Raw genomic sequence first — 26,193 nt, 5'->3', positions numbered from 1 at the left:
TGTACAACCTTCAAAATACAGTGCACTACATGTGCTACATTAATATCCTTAGTTAACTTTTATGAAGTAAAATATTCAACGACCAGTAGAAGAGAGTCAGCATCCACTGACTCATGCATACTTAAAAACCCATCCCAGAAGTTTGAAATGAGTGAGGCCGTTCCGAGTCATGCTCTAATCTCACTGTACCATGAAATGCAATTCGAAAAACATCACGTGAGGAACAAAAAGGAAAAAAAGAGAGAGCATGAGAGGGCAAAGGAATGATAAACAGCAAGAGAGATGGCTATCAGCAAACTGAATGAGGCAAAAGAAAAACACCAAGTGCATGTAAATTGGATAACATCACCAATGCGCTCAAGTTGGGAGGCTGATATTAAAAGAAGTGGTGACCAATTACCTGTCAGCGCCCTAAAATTTCCAGCTCATAATCTAATTGAGCTCTGTTTAGCCTTGCCCACCAGATCCTCTCAGGCGATCCCTGGAGGAGGGAAGAATAATGAAATGTACACTGCAGCCCGAGCCGAGCCCTGGCTGAGAGGAAGCTAGTGTAAACACACAGCAGCCCCCTCAATCTCCCTCATATGAGCAATAAAACCAATTCTAATATGCAGTTTGGTGCATGCTTTCATTTGTTTAGCTTAGGTCCGTATTACAGGGTCTGGGGGGAATGGATGCATTAGTAAGCTAAAGAAGAAGACAAAGTCTCCTCTCTCTGTATCTCTCTTTGCCTGGGGCTGAACACCTCAACGCTCACTCTGCTTCCTCTTCTCCTTTCATAATTCATCTTAAACAAGTGGGGGGGAAATAAAACAAGCAGTGAAGCAACAGGAGGATGCTAAAAGCAAAGCCCATCTTTCAGGGGATTGTGTGTTAGAGATGGTGGAAGAGGACAGATGAGTGTGTATGTGTCCATGCCTGTTTTAAAGATGAGCCTCTGCTATTACATAACATCCCAGGTGCCCAGGTAGAGCTCCACATGTCCCCAGAATGACACAGTACTAAACATTCACTGAATAAGTGATGTAATTCGTAATCTCAGAGAGAGACTGAGAGAGAGAGAGAGAGAGAGAGAGAGAGAGAGAGAGAGAGAGATACATCTTTGAACAATAAATGGTTTGAGAGATCATCACTAAATTCAATATTGTTCCTACCAAACATTATTTTTTGCAGATGTGGAACACATTAAGATTTAGATCATTATATTTGTTTTAAGAAAAAAAGAAAGAGAAAGTAAAGAGGCCGAATGAATGAGGCTCATTCTTTATTCTGAGGCTGAAGTTGGTCTGTTTCCTTGCCAGTAAAGCGTTCAATTTTTCCATTCAGTTTTTACTCTTACAAAGTCCGTCATGTAAATTGCAAATGCGCCATGGTAGGACACAGCTGACACTTGAAGGGAATGGGAGATGAGACTCTAATTGGTTTATTGCAAGTTATGCTCAAAACAACTCATTAGGAGAATAAGCTCAACCCTGTTAGACCATGCACCACAGCGCAGAGCATATTTTTCCGTCCTTGAAATAGCAAAAGTGGATTCAGACATGCCCTTAATGCTTTTGCGCCATGTGCTTTAGACTTTGTGCCTAGATCATTCATATTAAGCCTTTTGTGTTTAAAATTGTTATAATTCCAAAAGAAACACTTATTTCACAAACCCAAAGCAGGATAATTTTAAGAACAGTTTTGTTCATTGACATAGTTAATTTGACACCAAATTAATTGACTAATCCAGTAATTATTTCTTCCTCAGAATTGCTGATTATATCAACTTGATATATTTAATGGCACACTAGGAGATCTGATAGCACTATCCAAAGCCACACCTTCTGAATGCATTAATGCACACTAGACAACATCACTACAATCCATCACATAGAGAGAACCCACCAAAGAGAAAACTTTCTAGTACAGATAGTAAACACAATATCAAACTTAAAAACGAAGGTAGGTTGTTGATGTTTGCCAGTCATTCTATGTTTAAACCGCATCTGTGAATACGCCAATGACTTAATCCTTTCTGCGGGAATATACAGTGAGCAGAGGTATTCAATTACATTTTATGACAGGCAGGTAGGACAACCTATCATACATTTTTAAGACCAAACTTTTGATTGGACAAACTTTTCTGCATCCCACACCTTCCACAGAATATGAAATAACCTATAAATAGATTTGGACCACTAAATGTAATAAATACTCATGTAATACTAAATGTAATTGCTTTCAGGATGTGAAGCGACTTTCAACCAGCATTACAAAGAAAGTTTCTGAATCACCTATTGCACCTTTAACCTCAACTTCATTTTCAGAGTGCTTAAAAAAACAAACTGTGTACACTTATATAAATTGGACTGAGCCAAACAACTAGACTTGAACTCATTTGCCATTTTTGTGCACAATATAAGCATCAAGTGGTCAGTAAACAGCATGCTGTCAAAGTCGATGCAATCCCTAGTGTGTTTGTGCCCCTGAATCACAGGGCAGTTCAGGCCACATATGCAGTAATAATCAGGAGAGAAAAATATGCTGAAGGGGGAATATGCATAACACAACAACATAGCTCAACATCAAGTAATCTTCTCAACGCAAGCTTGTTCACGCTCAATCTCGGTTTCTTTGCTCTCCCTGTAACCACGACAGTGTGTTTACACAAACAAAAGTGCAAATGTGAAAAACAAAATCAATTTTGGTGCGTCAGAGTGAAAGGATGAATACATGCGCTGTAAACTGATGCAGTCTTTCGGTTTATATCATCACTCTGATGTCATGTTCTAGGAATCTGATGGAGTGGTCAAGCGCTTTTAATCAATTCTCTATTAGAGTAACATGGTCGGTAAGAGCGTGGGTTGGGTACAGGCCTGGCCCTAAAAATAATACAGAATCTAATCTGAATTATGGTTCAAAGAGATTAGGGGTCCATAATCCCTTGAATAAACAGGAGGAAAAGTGAGCATGAAAAAAAGCTTAGGTGGAGGGGGTTGGGGTGAACTCCCTCCTGCGGACACCATTTGATAATAAGTCTCCGTGCAGGTCTTTTGAGATGGACAACACCATTTCATCAAAACCACATTAATCCCTATGCCATTCCTCTTTTTCACCCTCCTTTCCTTTTGACCAGCTCTCTCTCTCTCTCTCTAGCCTTAAAGTAAATCTAAAAGCCAGGACTGAAAATCCTCTGGTGACCGAGTATGAACCAGTTAGCTAAACCTGCTTTCAACAGGGCTGGGATCCAGCGAAGCAGTCAGTGAAACCTGGTGCTGTGGGAGAGACCTGATTACTGAAAATTAAAGGGAAGGTTCATCTAAAAACTTTGTCATCATTTACTTCACCTAATATCGTTCCAAAACAGTATGACTTTATTGTGCATGGAGCATAAAAAATATATCTCGGAAATAAATCAGTAATAGAAGTCAATTTGAAGACACTGGTGTGATCCGATGATACACTACTGGTCAAAGGTTTGGGGTCAGTTTTTTTCATGGTTTTTTTATTATTATTATTATTATTTAATGTATTTATTTTTGACATTTATTAAATGTTAAAAAAAATTAATTGTTGAATATTTACAAAAATGTTAAATAACTGCTTTATTATTGTATGTAGTTTCAAATAAAATTATTACTTTTATTACTATTACCATTAATAATAATAATAATAATAATAACAATAATAGTAATAATAATAGGAATAATAATAATAATAATAATAATAAATATTAGAGTGATTTCTGAAAGATCATGTGACTCTAAAAACGAAAAGCTGAAAATTCATCATTAAAATCACAGGAATAAATGATTTAATGAAATTATAAACTACTAAACAGTTTTTTTATAGTGCAATAACATTTCACAATTGTACAATGTGTACTGTATTTTTGATTAAATAAATGCAGCCTTGGTGAGCAGGATAAGCTTATTTTAAAACATTTAAAATCGTACTGACCCCAAACTTTTGACCGGTAGTGTGTGTGTGTGTGTGTGTGTGTGTGTGTGTGTGTGTGTATATATATATATATATATATATATATATATATATATATATATATATATATATATATATATATATATATATATATATTTTTTTTTTTTTTTTTTTGTATTGTAGTGTGTAGGTATCTTGGCCAGATGGATCCAGGATTCTAGAAGAGTAAAACCAATGAAATGAATTTTGTGTGTACAGTTTACAGCCAATCCATATACTTGGTGAAACAATGATGTCAACAGCCCAAGTGTTAACCCTAGTCAAACATTGCTACATCTATGTTTATGCTCATGCTCCAAGTCTTCTTTTTTGTGTATCTCTGTGGCAGAATTACAGCAACACATATTGATTTAGCATGTTTACAAAATAATATATTAATGTTAGTGGATTTAAGTGTACACAAATATTTTTGAGACAACTCCATGTTAACAGAATTTTATAGAATGTGGCAAAAAAAAAAAACATGTATAGGGAAAAGCTCTGGCTATGTGCAGATGTAGGTTCTTTTATTGCATCACTGTTACAACCTCCTATTAAAACATTTATTTTATACACTGTAAAAAGTTTAACAAAAAAGTTGTTTTAACATATTTTAATAATTCAATAAGGTTTAAGCATTTTTTGTTATACAAAACAAGTTATACAAAGTTTAACTTAACATTATTATTCAGGTTCATTGATGTAAGTTGAGATGACTAGTTATTTTTATTCAACTAAAATAAATTTAGAGTGAAGAATATATATATATATATATATATATATATATATATATATATATATATATATATATATATATATATATATATATATATATACTGTATATTATAGTTTCCATATTTTGCCATTGAAATTGTTTTCTATTTATTTATTTATTATTTATTATCTGGGATATTTCCCAGAGATGGGTTGCAGCAGGAAGGTTATCCGCTGCGTAAAAAACCGTGCAGGATAAGTTGGCGGTTCACTCCGCTGTGGCGACCCCAGATTAATAAAGGAACTAAGCCGACAAGTAAATGAATGTATGAATGAATGAAGCACGCACAGTTTATTTCATTTTGATTTTTAATTTTGAGTTTTAATTAAAGCAACGTTTTCCAGATATTTTTAAATATTACCAAATTAATTTGGAAATTACCCATGACAAATTTATATACACAGGTTTGGTATACAGTTGAAGACAAAATTATTAGCCCCCCTTTGGTTTTTATTTTTTTATTTTTTTTATTTATTTATTTTTTAGATTTTTCAAATTATGTTTAACAGAGCAAGGAAATTTTCACAGTATGTCTTATAATATTTTTTCTTCTGGAGAAAGCCTTACAATACATTAGCTTGCCTAATTACCTTAACCTGCCTAGTTTACATTAATTAACCTAAGCCTTTAAATGAACTTTAAGGTTTATAGGTGTCTTGAAAAATATCTAGTTAAATCTTATTTACTGTCATCCTGGCAAAAATAAAATAAATCAGTTATTAGAAATGAGTTATTAAAACTATTATGTTTAGAAATGTGTTGAAAAAATCTTCTCTCCGTTTATAACAGAAATTGGGGAAAAAAAATAAACAGGGAGGCTCATAATTCTAACTTCAGCTGTATTTGGCCCATAACCCTCAATCAAGTTTGCTTTTTGGCTCTTTATAGAAAAAGTTTGAGCATCCCTGATATAGAGAATAAGTCTGTAAAATAACAGAAAATGTCCAGACAGTTTATTACAAGGTTTTTATAGTATAATATTCAACACAAGGCCAAACAATGTATCACTTTAAACTATCAGAAATGTTAATAAAAGTCTCTTTTTTTTTAAATTTTCAAGGTTAAAGTTGTTTGAAGAAAGGTCAAGGTTCCTTAATGCAATTTAAAAGTATAAATAAGCAGGGGGATTTAAAAAATAAAAACATTAATCACAAAATACGAAAAACTCAGGCCTTTGGTGTGAATAGCATTAAGTAGGCCAAAAAAGTACAAAAGTCACAGCATGGGACTAGTATGAGCAGCTGTGAGTAGTAAACCATTGAATTACTCTCAAAAAATAATGACATAATTAAAAATTCTAAAATACATTTTTGATCTGCATTGCAGTGTTTTTTTTTCCACACACAAACATCTCCTTGTGGCTTTTATCTGCATGACCATGTTTTTATCTGCTTTAGCTGCAACATTAATCAACTCTCCTTTCTGTTTCATATATTTATCTGTCTTTTGTTCCAAATCTGTCTTTTGTTGAAGCCTTTGTTTCCTGACCTTTGGATGAGTTGTGGTGAAATGCCATTCGAGCACACATGACATCAATGCCTCTTAAATCCTACAGGAGACTGTGGTCTGACATTATTATTACAGTATGCTCAGTGAATTCACTGAATTTATAGGCTGGTTAGTCTGGAGCGCAGTGTCAATCTACCTCACATAAGCTATTCAAAGAAACTAAATCATACATTTTAACCATAATTACTCAAACTCTTATTTAACCGTCCTGCCCTTGAAGAACTGCTGACCTGGAGACCTCAAAAGAGTTTAAAACAAACCATTTTATGGTTAACCTTTTATGAGGTTAAAAGTATATCTCAAGGTGATAATTAAACTAAACAATTTAGGAAAACATGTTTAGGAAAAAAACTGTGTTCAGATGGGAAATGTTTCTGAATCCACATAAAAGCATCACAGGAATGTAAATAAGGTCATATTTTACTGTTTAAGGCTGTGTTGTTGAAGCTAACACAGCCAGGAGCAAAGCTGTGAGTTAATAATGTGTTGTAAATAATTCTCAGTTTCTTTTAGGCTACTTGATATTGGAAACATCGAACATTGCAAGATTTTTTTTTATCCTCAAATACATACTGTGATTATAATTCACCAGATGATGGTAAACAATCTACAAGCATAGATAATTTCAATAAAGGAAAAGATACAAAATAAATAAGCAGCGTTTTATTGTTTTCCAAGAAGTCTAACAGTAGACAGGTATACAGTAATTGAATAATCAAATGTAAAATAATACTGCAAAGTTTTATAAACAATTCAATAAAATTAATTATAAACGGTACAATTTGTTATGCTTCAGGCCCGTAGCCAGCCTTTTTAAAGGTGTAGTTCTTTTTTCTCAAAAAGTGGATCTTTTTGCAGTTATTCGCCTCATTTGCTATTAAATTATGAGGTTCAAATACTGCATTTTAGTGACATTTTAAGCACCAATTTTTGCTGGATTTGCTTGTCAGATGGTTATCATTGCTACACTTTTTGATGTACAGTACAAACAATATTTCCTACATTTTTGACCATACTATTTTATGTTTACAAAAATCTGTTTAATTACAAATGTGCATTTAAACTGTAATCTATTACCGTTTTATTGTATAATATTGTAATGAGATTAAAATTTTAGAAATATTAAAAAATATACTTTTTTTAAATGCTAATTTATTATCATCCATTATTGAAACAAACAAACAAAAAATCCCAATTAGAAATATGTTAAAACTTGTTTAAAATAAAAACTGTAGCCTATAGGCAAATAACAAACTGGTCAGCTAATTTCCTAGGTCAGAATTAGTCCATTTAAATAATAATGATCAAATTTGTCTTAAAGCCTTTTTCCATTAACTTTTTTTACAATTTATGATGGAATAATGTCAAAAATGAGACAAATGATGAGCTCATATAGGGGCCAAATGCTGGACTTTTTTTTCCAACAGCGGGGTGTGTCTTTCAAACCACCAAAACCACCCTGTTTATGGGCATGCTGAATGTTTTTTGAACCCTAATGTGTTTGTTTACACATAAAAAATGAAAATTACCTCATTATTTGCACTCCCTCATAGGGCTTTAAACGGTTATAAATTTCTTTTGTTGAACACAAAAGAACATATTTTAAAGAATGCTGGTTGCTGGGGCCCATTGACTCCCATAGGAAAAAAATCTATGGAAATCAATGGCTCCCAGCAACTTTTTTGCAAAGGGTTTTTTAACATTTATTTAGTGTTCAACATAAGTAAGAGACTCTAATAGATTTTAAACAAGTAAAGGGTCAGTAAATGGTGACAGAGTTTTCATTTTTGGGTAAACTATATCTTTAATTTTGTCTTTAATGTTGTTGTTGTTGACTCTCAAAGTGGTGTCAGCAGATGACTTTCATTGAATGAATCCAAAATAACTGATCCAAAGAAAAGGTTGTCTTTCAAATGTTATACTAAATAAATAAATAAATAAGGGCGAGGCAGTGGCGCAGTAGGTAGTGCTGTCGCCTCACAGCAAGAAGGTCGCTGGTTCGAACCTCAGCTCAGTTGGCGTTTCTGTGTGGAGTTTGCATGTTCTCCCTGCCTTCATGTGGGTTTCCTCCGGGTGCTCCGGTTTCCCCCACAGTCCAAAGACATGTGGTACAGGTGAATTGGGTAGGTTAAATTGTCCGTAGTGTATGAGTGTGTGTGTGGATGTTTCCCAGAGATGGGTTGTGGCTGGAAGGGCATCCGCTGCGTAAAAACCGTGCTGGATAAGTTGGCGGTTCATTCCGCTGTGGCGACCCCGGATTAATAAAGGGACTAAGCCGACAAGAAAATGAATGAATGAATAAATAAATAAATAATCGCATATACTGTATACTGAATATATACTGAATAGTGTTAAGTAAAACTGACAGCAAAATTGTTTTTTTAGTGAGCTGTCCTTAAAAATTAAGTATCAATTAGAAATCAAAGCTTAAATATATTAGACAAATCTTTTTAAAAATAATGTTTTAAGTGAATTATATTTAGGAAGTAAACTATAAAACAAATTAGTTGTTGTTTATTTGAAAACTGCACCTATTGGTGTCTTTGTCCAGTTACATTTTGACAAGTCTATTGCTCTCACACCTTGTGCAAGTGAAACAGAAGCAAGGATTAAAATGTCTGATAAACCATCAGACCTGGATTGAAAATAGCACCGTGCAATACAGACTCTTCAAGAGACAGAAGGAGCTTGGAGGTTCAGATTGATCAAACAAGTCAGATGACTCTTTTTATGTCCTCTGAGGTATTTAAGGCTGTATCTCTGTCATGGGGTGCGACAGACTTCTCCAGGACGTCTCGGTGTAATTACATGCGAGAGGACCGTCATTTCAACACCGCTCCCCTCGCTAGATGAAAGACAGGTAAGACATAGTCATGTAATTGGCCCTCTCATTGAGGGAAGAAGAGAAGGCAGGGCGGGGAGGTTTGTTTCCATATGTCCTGTTTATCCTCGTTCCCACAATCTCTCTCTCTATTCTTCTCCCCGACTGTCTCCAGTCGATTGTGGGTCATTATTTCCTATGCGTCTGTGCCTTCAGGACAGATACGTAAATTGTGGCACTAATGTGTCCGGCCTTGTTTAGGGCAGATTTACGCACTCTACAAAACTGCATAACTGCCACTCAACCTAAACACGCTCACAAACAAATATGTGCATAAACGCAGCTGTAAGCAAGCGCAAGTACTGTAAGCGTGGGTGGACAAAAGGCTTGCTTATTCCCTGTCAGTCACACTTGGTAATTTGAATCAATGAAACAAAAGCTTTCTTGCACTTAATAACAAGAGCGTGTACACAGCAACATAATCGTTATTTGCTGCTGACAGCCTGCATGATGAGGATTTAAGCAGCAAATGAGTGAGAGAAAGACTTTGCATGACCTTTTCACTCCACCATTTCAGCATCAGTTTATTTTAAAGATGAAATAGAGGAGCAAAAGTCTATTTGGAAGGATTTAGTACTAGAAAAGTTGTTGATGGCATCTAAAAAAAATAACAATAAAATAAAATATAAATAAATTAAATAAAAGGTAAACTAAGTACAGAATAAATTACCAAGTAAAAGTTAACTAATAAGTCATACTAAAAAGCATATTCAAAAAAATAAATAATCAAATTAAATTAAAATAAAATTAAGTTAAATTAAGAGTAAATTAAGTACAGAATAAATTACCAAGTTAACTAATAAGTCATATTAATAAGAATATTCAAAAAATAAATAATAAAATCTAACTAAATTAGAGTAAATTAAGTACAGAATAAATTAACAAGTAAAAGTTAACTAATAAAACTAAAATAAAAAACTAAACTAAAACATAAATAAAATCATATTAAAACATAAACTAATAAATAAAACATAAATAAAATCATATTAAAAAGTAAACAAATAAAAAAACAACATTGCATAAGAATAAATAAAAATGAAAACCTAATCATTAATAAATAACATTAATTAATAAAAAATTAACAGTACAAAGAATTTAATACAAAAAGAGTGAGAATACAAAATAGAAAGTGTTGATTAAAAAAGTAATTAAGTAAACAACAAAGATTAAATAACTGCAAATAAAATAAAAGACAATCAAATAAGTAAGTATGAAGTAGGCTAAATAGCAAGCAATTTATTTATCTAAAGAGCATTTTATAAAATAAATTAATCATTTTTTTGAACATTGAAAAAAACGTTTACAAACTGTAAAGTCTCTTTCACTAAAAGTAAAATCTGTGCAGGAGAATAATAAACCCTCCCATCTCCCGGTAAGGCCTTTGTTGTGCCTAAATCCCTGTTATGGACAGATGGTAACCTAAAGACTACCAAAAGTATTTTCTGACCCCATAACAGAAGTTAGTCTTTCATGCCAGTTTGTTTCTTCCACCACCTGTCTAGCCCTGAGTGACATACTGTATGGTACAGCCCTTACATCTCTCCTGACAGAGCACAGTTTACACACAAAGACTCCCTATGGGTCTGTCCTTCCAGAAACATCTTCTGTCAAACCTCACTATCCTACGTTCTGTTGCCTGTCTGTTTGTCTGTCTGTCTGTCTGCCCCTACTCAAGGTTCAGTAGTTTAATGTTAAAGCACGACACTTCATATGAAAAGGGTTAGAGGTTCAGGTTAACCTTGTGCACTCTTACAAAAGGTTATGCTTCAGGGCTTAACTGCACTGTGTGTGGCTTTCAGTAGAAATACTCAGACACGTTGAGACTGATTTTAGTACAAAAGAATGAGACCATTATGAAATACAACCTCATTTCAGCTGTCAATCATTCTACAGGAAAATAATATAACCATTTCTTTAAAATGGCCAATTTACTTAATGATTTGCTGTTGTTAGCTCTTATATATTTACTTGTTTCCTTAATGTAAAACCAAGGAAATTAACTATGAATAATTCAACAAAGTTTTTTTGCCCTCATTCAAGTGATTTATTAGTTTTGTTCTTTTTCAAATATTTCCCAAATTATGTTTAACAGAGCAAGAAAATGTTCACAGTATTTCCTGATAGATTTTTTCTTCTGGATTAAACCTTACTTGTATTATTTCGGCTAGAAGAAATCAGTTTTTAGTTTTTTTTTTTATACCATTCATTCATTTTCTTTTCAGCTTAGTCCTTTTATTAATGAGGGGTCGCCACAGCGGAATGAACCACCAACTTATTCAGCATAAGTTTTATGCTTTATTATACCGTTTAAGGTCAATATTATTAGACTCCTTAAGCAATATGTATTTTTTTTGTTAACAAAACAAACCATTGTTATGCAATGACTTGCCTAATTACACATACTTAATTAACCTAATCAACCCAGTTAAGTTTTTAAATTTCCCTTAAAGCTGAAAAATATCTAGTCAAATATTATTTACTGTCATCATGGCAAAAATAAAATAAATCAGTTATTAGAAAATAGTTATTAAAACAGTTACGTTTAGAAATGTGTTAAAAAATCTCTCAGAAATGGGGGGAAAATATGAAGGAGGGCTAATAATTCAGGGGGGTTAATAATTTAGACTATAACTGCATATGTAAAATCATGATAAATAACTATCCTGACTTCGGAGATGTCCTGCATTTACATAAAATCACTGAATAAAAAGGTTTGGGTCTTGACAACTCAAATAATCAAAATAAGCCCATTGATTTACAATTTTAACTTAAGCATATTATCATCTTTATATAGATTTGTCTCTATAGACACATACAGTCATTTATACCGGCACTAAATATTTTCACTGGGATGACATTTGTACATCTTGCATTTTCAAATACACATCATAATCAACTCAAACTCAGCATTTGAATTTTATCATTTACTGTGAGTCAAGGGTATGCATTCATTAATTTTCTTTTCAGCATAGTCCCTTTATTAATCTGGGGTCGCCACAGCAGAATGAACCGCCAACTTATCCAGCATATGTTTTATAACGTGGATGCTATTCCAGCTGCAACCCATCACTGGGAAAGATCCATACACATTCACACACATACACTACAGACAATTTAGCCTACCCAAATCACCTAGACCACATGTCTTTGGACTTGTGGGGTAAACCGGAGCACCCGGAGGAAACCCACACGAACACAGGGAGAACATACAAACTCCACACAAAAACACCAACTGACCCAGTCGAGGCTTAAACCAGCGACCATCTTGCTGTGAGGCGAACGTGCTACCCACTGCGCCACCTTGCAGCCCTATTCAAGGTTATCATAGTTAACAAAACGAATAAAATAATAAACCAATGTATACTGAGTTATTTAGTTATAAGAACAGCACATAAGCGGTGAACCGATAATACTGTGCATGCGTGATTTAGTGAACCGAACACAAACGGTTCCGGACAGCCTGCTGGGATTGAACTAAACTTGAACAACTGCAGCATGGGTAATGCAAGGGCTTAAATGAGAGGATCTGGTGAAACGTAAGTTTATTTTATAACAGAAAGTCGTAATGGAATTTAAATAAGTGAATCATGCTTAGTTGCAAAACGCAATTGATTATGCTGATTGTTTTAACTAAATTTAATAACAAAAAGTCAGAGTGAAGTTTCACAAACTAATTTCAAGAGGAGCACGTGATATGATTGATCGCAGCTGGTCTCTCATCTATAATCATTATTAAGATCGGGCTTTTGCTGTTATCGCCCCAAAACTCTGGAACAGGCTTCCACCCCACATCAGACATGCTCCAACTCTCTGGAAACTATCTGTTGTTAAAAAGCGTTTGATACTTCATCTTTGTTCTATAGCATTTGAGCCTTTTTATTGTTGAGGGGTTTGCCCAATGTTTTAATTGTTATGTATGTGGTGTAGGTTTTATTTTAATTGAGTATTGATCGTGTTCAGTACTTTGGGCAACGTTGTGTTGTAAAAAATGTGCTATATAAATAAACTAACTAAAACTAAACTAACTAACTAACTAACTAAGCCAATCAGATTAATCTAAACTCACTATAAGTAGCCCGCCTAAAACAACTCCCTTATCTTTGTTTTTCGAAGAAACCCCCCATCCACCCCATCTCCCCCTTTCATCCTTTACCAGGGGGAGTTCTTGAGAACTAGCTGATCTTGTACCACCCTTACATGCTCATTGACCAGGCAGGAGCCCTGGGCTCAATTATCTCCGAGCTCAGGGTTCTGTCCTGGGACAGGATGCCAAACCTGCTATTATTATCAAGCAATATCCAAATGCAAACTACTGAAACTAAATAAAAGCTAAAACTAATGAAAAAATCAAAACTATTATAAACAAGCCACTCTAAACGCAGAAAACACTGCATCTTGCTGACTGCTGGTGTAAAACATAACGGTACTGGTAATCAAATACATATTTACATAATTATGCAGTCTGCAATTTTGAAACAGTTCCAACCCATTTCGCGGCTTCGGGCAGTTTGAATGAGTAAAAAAAAGTTACCATCCAACTAGACATTGGCTGCTTCATATAGCAGCCAAATGCTTACTTGTAATCACATTTGGACATTGATATAAGTTCATTTTAGGCTCCGCAGACAGTCATCCCTACCTCAACCTTGAATACCAATCGCCATGCACAGCTCTCTATAAGGAGAAGAAAAAAACATTCTCCTACTACTGGTCTGACAACCTGATGTCAGAAATCATTCTTTAAAAAAAAGTCCCATTGCTTCACTTCAACATTAATCAATCAAGTAGAAACACCCTGCCCACATCTCAGCTTTCAGATCAATAAACATCTTCACAGCCTTCATGAGTGCAGTCCGGCTCCCCCTCCCCTCAGGCCTCAGGTCTGGCTGAGTTCTGTTCGGAAAGCTCCAGAGCGAGACGTGCAGGGCCGGTGGAGTTTAGAACGGTCGCGAGGAGAGTTAATGAAGCCACACCAGTCAGCATGGCCGTCCATCTGTTTCCTTAATCCTCGTAAACATGAGCCACACTGTGAAAGGGTGCTAGCCAACCCCATTGCTGTGATTTACAGACATAAGGACTGTGCTCATTGTGAATGGTTGGATGGGTAGAAAGGTTTGGGAAATTGTTGGCCGTGACAGCTTTTAGGAGGTGTCCCCATAAAGTACCGGGTCTGCAAGTCGCTGCGTCGCTGCTCACCTCACCAGCTAATCGCCGCAGAGAGGTGATGCAGAGCTGAGAGAGCAGAAAGGTGAGAGTGAGGTCGGCCGTGCCGTCCATCTGCCCGTCAGTGGGTAAGAGGCTTGAGGAACAGGTGAAGAGGCGTAAGTAAAAATACAAGTACACAAAGAAAATCCAAACATTATGCCAGCATAATTATATGCCTATTTAGATGGGATTAAGGTAACTTCTCAAGAGAGCAGAGCATATTGGATCTGTACAATGCCTTGTGAACCTATCCTTGCTGTGAACCTCTGGTACTATCAGTTAACCTTTTACAGTACATGTATAGTTTAGGGTTACACGATACTGGAACTCGGTACCAAGCGGTACTGAAATTTTAAAAACGTCCATTTCCCACTAACATTTCAGCGCTATTGATACAGGGAAACTTAAGCTATTTAAAGCCGTGATTCATGAGGGGATCGCTCGTATGTCAACTCACAGACAAACTAGCTGATCGACGTGACTTTGAAACACTCCAGTGTCCCTGTATCTGTGGTTACACTCAGAAACAGCGGTGAGTTTGGTGAACTGATTACCTTTATGGCAAATCACAGTCATTTCTGTTGAGCATGTGAACAAAATGGCAAATTAGCACTGTTTATGAACGTGCTCAGTAGCGCGCAAATGTTAGCGGGAAATGGGAAAAAGCTTTTAAAACTTCCGTATTGATTGGTACCGAATTCCAGTACCATGACAACACTAAGATAGTTAGATTACCGCTGCAGTATGTAAGTTATGTGTAGGTTTAAAAATTACTCTTGAGTGATGTGTTCATATTTATGATTATGTTTATTTATGTAGCACTGTGAACCTGTGAGACACTACAATCCTTTCCTCTTTATCTCCACACATGTAGCAGAATAACAATAAAGCTCAATTTGACTTGACTTGAACTCTGAAATTTGTCAGCCACAAGGGTCGGTTCCCCATTAATTATTTTCCTGGTTGCCCTCATGCTGTGCTCACACCAGACGCGGAGCACACAGATAAATTGCGATATTCGCATGTAAATAGCACGTGAACAATTGAGTTTACTTGATTCATTCTCGTGTCAAAATTTGCTTCATTCGCGCATCAAAATCCGCTTCATTTGCATGTCAAATCAGCTTCGTTCGCATGTCAAATTCACTTCACAACAGATGCGGATTCACATAATGGGCAGGGCTTCTATCTGTTTAATGCAACCTCTAATGCCTGCTGCGCCATTCGCGCAATTCGCGTCATTTGTGAGTATCGCGTCGCAGAATGTCTATTTGCGCCTTTGCATTGACAACTTGGAAATCACTAACACCTGACGCTTCTTCCGTGTCTGGTGTGAACGCAGCATCACACCACCAGCAGGAACTCTGAAAAACCTGCATTCAACAAAATCAACAACTAAACTAGGATGCTAGACAACTTGTAGTGCTTCATATCCGGTGCAGCCTTCGCACGATCACAAAGCCCTCGCTGTGGCTGACGCCAACGCTGACGCACACCTCTCAAAAAATGTGACTACACATCGCAATGAAGCGTAGCGCAAGCTCTGTGATTGGTCAGCTTAGTAGCACTGACAAGGGTGGGCAGGACTGAGAGCCATGCGAAACCGTTGGAGCAAATGTTTGCAAGTGTCGAGTCCAATGAAGAAGCTCTAGTTGGAAACTGTTGTTTTGTTTGTTACGATTAAAGTTGTTTCATGTCCAAAAGTTTTCACCTCAGAATGAGAATGAATTTTAGCTACTTGTACATTAAGGTAGAAAAAAACAAAACACCAGTGAAAAAAACTCAACACAGAGGAACATAAAATATACTGGCAGCTAATGTTTCGAAAGTATTATTGCAGAGCAACACAAACAGCACGCAGAAGTATAAATGCATGGCTACATGCAAGGTATGCGCAGTGGGTCACGCCAATCACTTGACACAAAAGTATAACCAGACTTTAGAAAGAAAAAAACAATGCAAAGCAACAGTTAAATGCAACTAGGCAACAGGTAAAAGCAGCCTTCATTAGCTTCCCGTATGTGTCTTATGTCGATCTTATTACAAATGGACAATAACAGTTACAAAAAAAACCTTACTTTTTGCCTAACACTCACATAGCAATTAATTGTTAAAGATTTCGTTGTGAGGAAGTGCACCAAAACAAGGTATTCAAAGTTGAAGTTACCATTCTATTTTGTTACATTACTTTTTTCCCTTGCTCTTGACGAGCATAATATGGGTTTATTCAAATCTATTCATACTTGAAAAGAGCTCAAATGAAGACTGCGATTACTTGAAAAATCTATATTTTTACCCAGCACTACCAAGTATTCGGTTTCTATAAGCAACAATAAGTTAAATTGCAACACACAGACTAACAAAAAAAGTTTCTGGTAGCTTTGTGCAGCATGATATTTATGTGATCTAGACATTTCTAGTGTAAACAGCTAGGTAATTTATTATCTTTACCACAGTCTTGGAAGCAAGAGTTGTTTTTAATGAATATATGACACACAAGGCAAGGACCCCACCCCTAAAAGCAGGATTTACAGAACCACTATTCCCTGATTCACCCTTTTCTTGAGTGTAAATTTGTTAGATGGCCTAAGGTTGTAGGCCAGCTGTAGAACCAGCACCTTGTTGGTGGGAAAGCAGCATCAGGGTTTGGGAGTCATGCCAGAGGGTGTGGTTGTGGCAACAACACAAACTCCACAGGGATAAGGCATCACTGTGTTGCCTGTTCCAGAACAAGCCCAGCAGTCAGGGTGCAGCCAAAATTCACAACACTCATACCAAGGGCGTTGACTGTGGATCCTGGACTCTTGGACTAGACATGACCTGCTTTAGATGAGTAAAGATTGCCTTTTATTAGGTCCATGTGTAAAGGTCAAACACTTGGGCTATGCAGCAGCTCTAGTGCATAAAAATATTTACTGCATTGCTTTTATTATAACCCTTTACCTCCAATATATTTATTAACATTAATGCAGTTCTCATGAGTGTCGAACACCACATACTCCTTTCCAGGTCAGGCAGAGTCAGAGTTGTTCTGTTACAAAAGCACATTGTGTGTGGCCTTCTACATCTGGCACAAAGAAAACTAAAGCGACGCCACAAGAGGACATTACTCTTTGGTCACACACCATCAGACTGCCTTTACCATCACACCACACACACAGGGGACGTTTCGTTCCAGTACTTCGACATTGAAAACCAGCCGGTGAGCGAGCATGTGTGTGTTCCCGGGTAAAACATGCCACATCCCTCCCGAGAGACACCCTGCAGCAAGCAAACCATTGCGGAACCCTAATAAACCCCCCCAGAGATCCTGAGCTCCCCAAATACCTCTACCCCTGGGGCAGATGGGAGCCTTAATAGGCGTTAAACTCTGAAAGATAGGATTCTGCACGCTGCCTTTGGAAAAGGCAACTCCACAAACCCCCATCACAATAAAGAGCTAGAAAGAATGAGAACACACAAGGGAGTTCACAAACAGTAGTGGATAGGGAGTCTCAATGAACTAGTTAAAAGAACAACTGAAATATGCTTGACAGCAAAAAATAAATACTGTTATAATATAACAGCTGACAGAATAATTACACACAATGAATAATGCATTTGAAAACTATTATCTGGAGTGATGTATCCAATATTTTTGTGGGCAGTAACAGAGTTTTTATTTGGGCTTAACAATTAGTGGAGACATTCTTTTTTCACACTATACCCTTCTAATCTATTTTTATTTTGTCAAAAACAAAATAATTTCCAGCAACAATCAACAGCCTTGGATTTAACCTGGTATATTTCACGTAGCCTATGTGAGAGCACAGATTGGATGAGGTCTAATCTTCAAGCATGGACTGGGTTGAACTTCCTTTGAAGGCTAAGAAGATGAGGGAAATCTCCATGGCCTTAGAAGGTCTCTCTTTCAAGGCAGGAAGCACAAAGGCAGGTGGACCACAGGAGACCTATTCACGTGGCCCTGGCACCACTGCTGCCAGACCCCTGCCGAAAGGAATCTGACATGCTACCCAAACCCCCACAGGCACCATCAGGGGGTCTGAGCCGAAGCCCCTTTACTCCACATTTTTTAAAACTCTTTTAACTTTCACATATTACTTTCAAGACCCTGATGCAAGCAAGCGGTTTGCCAGTCAATCTCAGAAACAAACCTTAGAGACCAAGTTACATCCATCCATCTATCAATCAAAATCTAAAGTATCTGTTCTCTATGCAGCAAATCATTTGACAGACCACGAGCGAGTACTAGATGTCTGTCATGCAGTAAGGACTGGATGCTACTGTATGCAGCAATCGGCGAACACTGCCAGACACAGCAGCCTGGGGAAAGGCTGTCCGCCAAAGACACTGTTGGCTTGGCATGAGCCTCAGCTGCAGGTCTGGCTCATTGTGAAACATTCAGGCGTTGCAACTTTCCTAGAGAGAAAGTGTAAAGCTTGGAGTCATTAGGTTGGTGTTAAGGTGCGGTCTCATTTAACAGTGCTCAGTCAAAATTCACTGGCGGAAATCCAGTAAATCCAATAGGAATTAAATTTTTTGCATGAGGGCAAAAATTGCCTAAGCAGTTTCAAGTTGGTCATATGAATTCACTACATTAAACAGAAAGTTGATTGGACCAATTAACCTTTTTCCTCTCAAAAATGTAGACTAATGGCCCATTTCCACTGAGTGGTAAGGTACAGTTTGGTACGGGTCACCCTTTATCAGGCTTGCATTTCCACTGAAAAAAGGATAACAATGGCACCAATGGCACGAACAAATACAGCCCCTTACAGTCTCCGATGATGTCAGTAATGATAATAGTTAAACATAGCAGTTTGTTTATGTTTTAGGTTGCTAAAAGAATCATTTGCTTCTTTGTTTTGTTTCTGGCTTCTCCTTTGTTTTTTTCGCACTCTCACGTCAGTCCAATTCTGAAACGATCGGATATTAGAAGTACTTTAAAAATCATGCCACTTTATTATCATCAGCTAAAGAAGTTCATTATTTTAATTACAGACGTGCGGCGAGCTCGTCTGTATGTCGAGAAAGTGAAACTGCTCACGTTTGGATGGCCTTGTAAACAACTACGTGTCACATGGTCATGCTTTAGATGGCCATGTAAACAACTATGGGGCACAGAGATCCTGCTCTTTTTCTTGGCTTTGTGGCTGCTCATCAAGACAATGACAAGGTTTATTTTAACTTGGGTTTGTTGTGCTACAGTAGGTACTCTTTTGAAAGTGTACCCAAAAAGTAGTATGATACAGTTTGCTTTTTTTGTACCTTTTGACAGTGGAAGTGGCCATAAAAGCGTACTGAACTGTACCATACCATAACACTCAGTGAAAAACGGGCCATGATTTGACCGCACCTTTATTAGGATGCCAAGACGAAAGACTTGCTCATCCATACAGTAAATCCTAATAAACTCCAACTCACACATGTCAGCTCTTAGCAGTATTGTTTGTGAGGATTGAATAAGAAGTGTGACTATGAATGGAAATCCAAGACAGGAAACACAAACATACACCGTCAGTCACTCTCTCGCCATCCAAAGGAGTTGTGAGCATGCCGAGCCCTCCTCCCTCTCGCCCTTCACCCCACAAACACCCCACACACGGTGGCAGAAAAGAGCCCCATTCAGTTCTCTATTCAAGCCCGGCACAAAGCCACCCCACCGAGTCATTCTTCTGCAGTCCCTGTCACTCTCCACCTCTCCGACCCACCACCACCACCCAGCTGCCGTAAACTCGGGAGGGGTGAAGAGTCTCCCTCTCTTGTATTCTCATTCAACTATCCACTCCTCGCTCTGAGTTCATTAAAGTCTCTCTCTTTGCTTTCCCATCATCCACCCATTGCTTTACACATGATGTTCCCCTTCAACTTTCTCTGAACGGCTTCTCTGTTCTTCTTGTTCACAATTTTCTGCCATAGGTATGTGTAGGACTTTTTATTTAGGTTTTTTTAGGACAATTGTTAAAAAAAAAAAAAAGATCTCCAAAGATGCAGTTTTACTCAAGAACTCCTTTCCAAAGTCCATAAAACAACTCTTGTAAACTCTCTTAAATACAAGAGTTCTTACCAAACAAATAAATAAAATAAAATAAATAAAGCAATGCACACATATTAAATATTGATCTGAGCTGAAACAAATGATGTGAACTTAAATAAGAATAAAGGATCCAGTTCATTATAAAGCAGTAAACAATTGGCCTATACCAACATTACAGACACTGGAAGAAAATACATTTGCATATTACTATAAATATACAATCAGCCTTGCATTTATATTCAATTGTAGGCCAACTTTTTATTAATACTTCTCCAACTATGTATCTAATCAATTTCTTTTGTAAGCGCATGTTTTGAATAACATCATGCACTACAAATTTGAGCAAGTCATTTTTCTGGTCACTATTTATAAATATATGCCCGCTAAATGCAATGCTGTGCCAGTCACAATCAAGTATTATAGACAGCTATGTAATAAATCTTTAAACCTAGTCTCCTCTTCCATCTTCTCCCACATACTCTCTCTCCTATTTGTTCCAGATTTATGGTAGTGTACATACTCAGTATTGGCAAAGCATTAAAAGTGTCCACCATTAATACAGAGAGCTCCAGGCATCGATAAGACCCTTAATAAAAACATCCCCACTCAACGATCTGCTCATCACATGCTGCTCTCTGTCGCTGTCCCTCATTCTGCCTCCTTCTCTCGCCCCATCGCTGTCTTCTCCTCTCAGACTGTGCCAGGGACTTAATGATGCTTGAATGCCAATGCTTCTGACTCCTGACTTTTCACTCTCGCTCTCTTTTTTTTTTAATAAAGTCTATTTAAAAGCCAATCCCTGGGCTCCATCTATCTCAATAGATCTCTCTAAGATATATTTCTCTGGATTCCCCGTTATCTCTGCCTTTTGCTTTTAAGCACTAGAAGAATATGGCTGCACTTTTTTTTTCTTCATACTTCACACACACACACGCAAAACCGATAAAAAACACATGGTCATTCTGTGTATTACAAACACAAAATCAACAAAATAGTACTTCAGTACATATAAACCAGATAGATCGGACTGCTGGTGCACAAAATTAAGCACCAGGCCTCTTATTTAATCAATACAATATTCATTTAAAGAGCCCCTATATTATGGGTTTTTTAAAATGACCTTCCAGGCAGTGTGTAACACAGCTCTAAGTGAAGTGAAATATCCAGAAATATCCAAAATTTTAAAGTGGGCCATGTTGAAAACTATTGATTCATCAATAAAAGAGTCAACTCAGAGTGATTAATCGTTTTGTAATTTTAGCCATTATTGCATGATGTCGATAAGGAACTCAAATGAGTGTTGCGCACACAGACCCAGGAAAATTTGTAACTTCTGGCCATGCCCACAAACACTGTAGAAAGAAAAAGAGGAAAGCAAACACTGTAGCAGGTCCCGGTTGAATCATGTCGTGAAGACGCTGTGCTCTGAAGTTTGAGGGAAAGTAAGTATTATTTTCCCAACACAAAGATGAGGCTGTGAAGAGTCAGTGGATGAGGTTTTTTTTTTTTTTTTGCAAAAAATACCTCAGCATTTTAGCCCCGCCTTGAGCTGTTTTGCTGTCATTTTTCTGACGAGTGCTTCAACAATCTACACGCTTACATCGGTAGATTCATCTGCCGTTTGTTAAAGGATGGATCAGAAAAAACTATTGATGTATGGGACCTTTACACAGTTCATGGATCAGTTTCTTCCTCTATTACAACTTAAGTGTGATTAAAATGGTTGCATCCTTGTTTTCTCTAGTTTGAAAATTATGTATTCAATTGTGTTTTGTTACTTGAATTCGCTCCACGTGGCTTGAACTGTATCTGGTTAACTCTTTATATTCTCATATCACATCTAAAGCCACATTGAAATTGCGACACGTCTTGATATGTTTACGAATTTAAATGCATTTGTGAGCTCGCAATCCACTGTCGTTTGTGGTTGCTATGGGCACTATCAGCTTTGCCTGCACATGTGCAGCGGTCAAGTTTTAAAATAGTTCAGCTTTTGTCGCTGTGTGGATTAATACTGAATGTGTGTCATGGTTAAGAGTAGAGGAATATGCTGGTGTAAACTGCATTGCTTTAATGCACCCCTGCATTGGGCTCACACATACACTCTGCACTGACTACTTGTTGATAAGCCGTGGTTGACATTTTTTCTCTGTCTCACGCTGAACGCAGTCGACCAATTGCAATGGACTTTGTCATCGGACCAATCAGTGCAGATTAGCATCGCACTAAGGAGGGGTTGGAATAATTAGGTAAAAATAAATGCATATGATAAGACAATGAAAATGTTTTTTGACCTTGCATGATTATCAGACTGTTGTTGGAGACCCCCAAAACCAAAATATGATCTTTTTTTTCATGCATAGTAGGGACTCTTTAAAATCTTAAGTGTCATTTGAGACATTTAGAACACTACAATTAAAAAAAGAAATCTGACAATTTAGCAAGTTATTAAGTCAGGCAATTAAGAAGCGCTGTTCTTCTCTGCTGACAAACACACCTGAACGCATAGACGACACGTGTCCAACACTACTTCAGGAATCCATTGCATCATAAACAGATCACAGACACAACCATAAACTGTTTTAAAATATTAAAGAGGGCCACTTTACAGTGATGAATAATACAGTATGGGGGTGAGTGGAAAACCAGCGATCTCCTCCATTGCCCTCTCCTCACCCCTCTCTCTGCCTCCCACAGTGGCCATAAAGCTAATGCACACCACAAGACTGGCGGTTCAGATCACTGCCAGACCTCTCACCGATACATGCATTCTTTCCTTCACATTTCCCTTCCTCTAGACCTAATTACAAAGCTTGCTGCTTCTCTTCCTTCCCTTTTTTTTCTTTTTGCCTTTTTGTAGATTTTACATTCAATAGTGACTTTCACACTTTGTATTAGGGAGGGTAATAAATCTCTTCGTGATATGATCTTTTTTTTTTTCAAAATAAAAAAATACATATTACAATATAATTATTTAGTTTATTTTATTTTGTGATTTTTTTGCTTTGTCTCTACAGAGCTAATGTTACAAATGCACAGATTTAATATTGACAAGTTTAAGTATCAAATGTTTCCATTCACTTTAGACACAACTGACCACATTGGTGTGAATACGAAGGGCATTTTGAAAAATTTGAGTTTCTATTTGACCATTTGAGTTAAATTAACCACAAAACAAAATGAATGCTAAGTGAGAGAGTCGGCTTTCTGTGTGTGCACTTCAGAAGTGTGTCAGTCCCTGCAAATACTGCAGTGAGTTTTTTTTTTTTTTTTTTGCTTTATAGCTCTTTTTTTTACTTTGTACAAGCGTTTCTTTGTTCTGCTAAACACAAAAAAAGAGCTTTTGAAGAATGTTGGTAACCAGATGTTTGATGCTATAGCCACTTGATAGTATGCATTGACATAGTAGTAAGAAAAGAAAACAATACTATTGAAGTCAATACCTACCATCAAGTGTCTGAGTATCAACATTCTTTAAAGCAATATTCTCCTCTGTTTAATATAAGAATTAAATACATAAGTTTTGAACAAGTATAAGTGAGTAAAAAAGCACCCAGTTTTCATTTTTGGGAAAATTATCCCTTTAAAGTTGCTTTCACATCTGTGGTTCGGTTCATTTAGACCGGACCAATGGCAACAAATGATACTTTGTGGCATTTTTCTGCCATTTTTGGGTCCTTTTCACACTGACTGCTTAGGTCTGAACCAGTTAAAAAGAACCAAAATGAAGTCATGCGACAAAATCCAAATCACTTATTGGCCTGATATAATTGAACGTATTTCCTCAACTGCTTTGTGGTTGGTCAGAATTTAAGAGCAGGAAAATGCCAACGGAAATTCCACAAGTAACAAACCAGTAGACAAAATTATTACAGAAGGAGGACTGCCTTGGCCGATTGTATCCCTGGTCATAGTATACTTTATAATTTGTTTAAATCACTCTAGACAAACTATACATTAATTTGAGAATGGAGCTGTAGCTGCGGCTGGAAAACAATGCTTTAATGCATTGCAAACAGCGAAGGCGCATCGCAAGTCACAGCGTGAATAAATTTAGCTAAACTGCTACATGGTCATCTTCCGGTATTATTATCAACGATCTATCAGATAATGTTTTTCCCTCTCTCTCTGTTTAAAACTGTTGGTAAAGCGCTGTCAACAAATATTTTTCCTCCACACTCCATAAGATGGGACTGTGCATCAGACTACTGGATTAGTGCAAAAAGGTGCAGAACTTTTTACGGTTGGGTCTGTTTTAGTTCGGATCCTTTTTTCACCACAAACAAACTGCTCTTCAAGGAGGTCTTAGTATGCTTTTTGGTCCCCTTTTGGTGCACACTCGAGTGTGATTAATACATTTACACCTGCCCAAACGAACTGCACCAAGACGGAAAACAAACTCTTGTGCGATTCAACCGAACTAAATAAGGCAGGTATGAAGTTAAGTTTTAAGGTGCTCCTCGGGCATACTGTAAAATAAGCAATAATCAGATAAAATGTATTCATACTTTTCCCAGTACTGGCTAAATTGAAAATGGGTCAATAAACTGTGTAAAACATATGCCAGAATAGTTGGCGGTTCATTCCGCTGTGGCGACCCCTGATAAATGAGGGACTAAGCCGAAGAAAAATGAATCTATATTGCTTTGCTCTACTGTGCATGTTAGGGACCATTCACTTAATAATAGTTAAATGTGCAAGACAAAGGTCAGTGGTCCAAAAAAACATAGGGTGACTTCTTTTAACTTGAGTGCTACATTTATAGACCACAGTTTCGTTTATAAGATGCTACATAAGATGTAAGCGCAGCAGAAGCCTAACAGTTTTATTTATCATATCTTTATATTTAGAAGAACAACAGAAAAGTAGCATAGTGGAAAAACTATTCTGTGTGTATGGCCCCTTGCAATGCACAGCAAGCACACTGGACCATAGATGACCTATTCTCAGAGATAACCAATTATCCCCCCACGCCCTGGACTACCGGTGGAGAATTCCGGCAGCCTTAACTGGGAGGATCAAACATGTTATGCTCTCTAAACATGATGTGCACACAGGAGCACACCTCCCTCCCCTATCTTGACCTTAGGCACTTCAGCTTGACCTTTCCCCGCCCACTGTTCTATGAGCAGAGCTGGCCACTGGGCCTGAACCTAATCCTCTTGAAACAGCCCAAACAATGCGACACAAAAGTTTAGGTTTCATTCAGAGCAGTTAGAGTTTGTTATCTTCTCCAACTCACAAAGCGCACACACACGCGCATGCAAATCCAGACAGTGCGACTCCATTACGTATACAACAGCACACGTCTCCCGTGTCGATTCAGATCAAGCGTGTATGCAGGGATGTTCTGCCAAATAAACGCATACACACACATACACACACACACACACACACACACACATACACACACACACAATCGAGGAAGAGAAAAGCTGATGGGGCAAAGGAGCCAGAAGTGGGTTCCTGGCAGTCTGGGTAATTAATGTGTATGTCAACACTGAGAGAGCTGTACCATACAGGAAATCTGAGCTCAGCACATCCACAATACAGACAGACAGGAGGGGGAGAGAAAGAATACAGGAATGGACAGAATGAGAGAGAAGATAAACGTTATCCATCTTGACTCTGATGTTTTATGGATGATATGAAATATGTGCTGGCATCTCAGTCTCAACAAGAGACAGACTTGGAGCACTGTCTGTAGAATCTAGATGGTCCATGCATGCGCATTGAGTTTTCCAATTACTGTATTGGGCAGAGCGGGACAAGTTGCCACAATATTTTTTGTTTACAACAATGACAATATCTTAGAGTACGTTTATC

The 26,193-nt window shown here is 37.2% G+C and overlaps 1 protein-coding gene and 2 long non-coding RNA genes across 4 annotated transcripts in view; 1 reads left to right on the top strand and 2 right to left on the bottom strand.

Moving 5' to 3' along the window:
- unc5b (unc-5 netrin receptor B) overlaps nucleotides 1–26,193 on the bottom strand; it is a 98,525-nt gene that overhangs the window by 69,139 nt on the left and 3,193 nt on the right.
- Nucleotides 6,198–17,658, bottom strand: LOC147834224 (uncharacterized). The gene is made up of 2 exons (XR_015506066.1): nucleotides 12,414–17,658; nucleotides 6,198–8,220 (listed from the first exon to the last, which is right to left on the bottom strand). It is a non-coding gene; the product is annotated as an uncharacterized LOC147834224 (long non-coding RNA).
- On the top strand, nucleotides 21,881–24,918 carry LOC147834223 (uncharacterized). The gene is made up of 2 exons (XR_015506048.1): nucleotides 21,881–24,296; nucleotides 24,348–24,918. It is a non-coding gene; the product is annotated as an uncharacterized LOC147834223 (long non-coding RNA).

The sequence above is a fragment of the Danio rerio genome, chromosome 13 (genome assembly GCF_052040795.2).
Source record: "Danio rerio strain M-AB ecotype USA chromosome 13, GRCz13ab, whole genome shotgun sequence".
Taxonomy (NCBI): Eukaryota; Metazoa; Chordata; class Actinopteri; order Cypriniformes; family Danionidae; genus Danio; species Danio rerio.
This window is presented reverse-complemented; position numbering and strand designations above follow the sequence as displayed.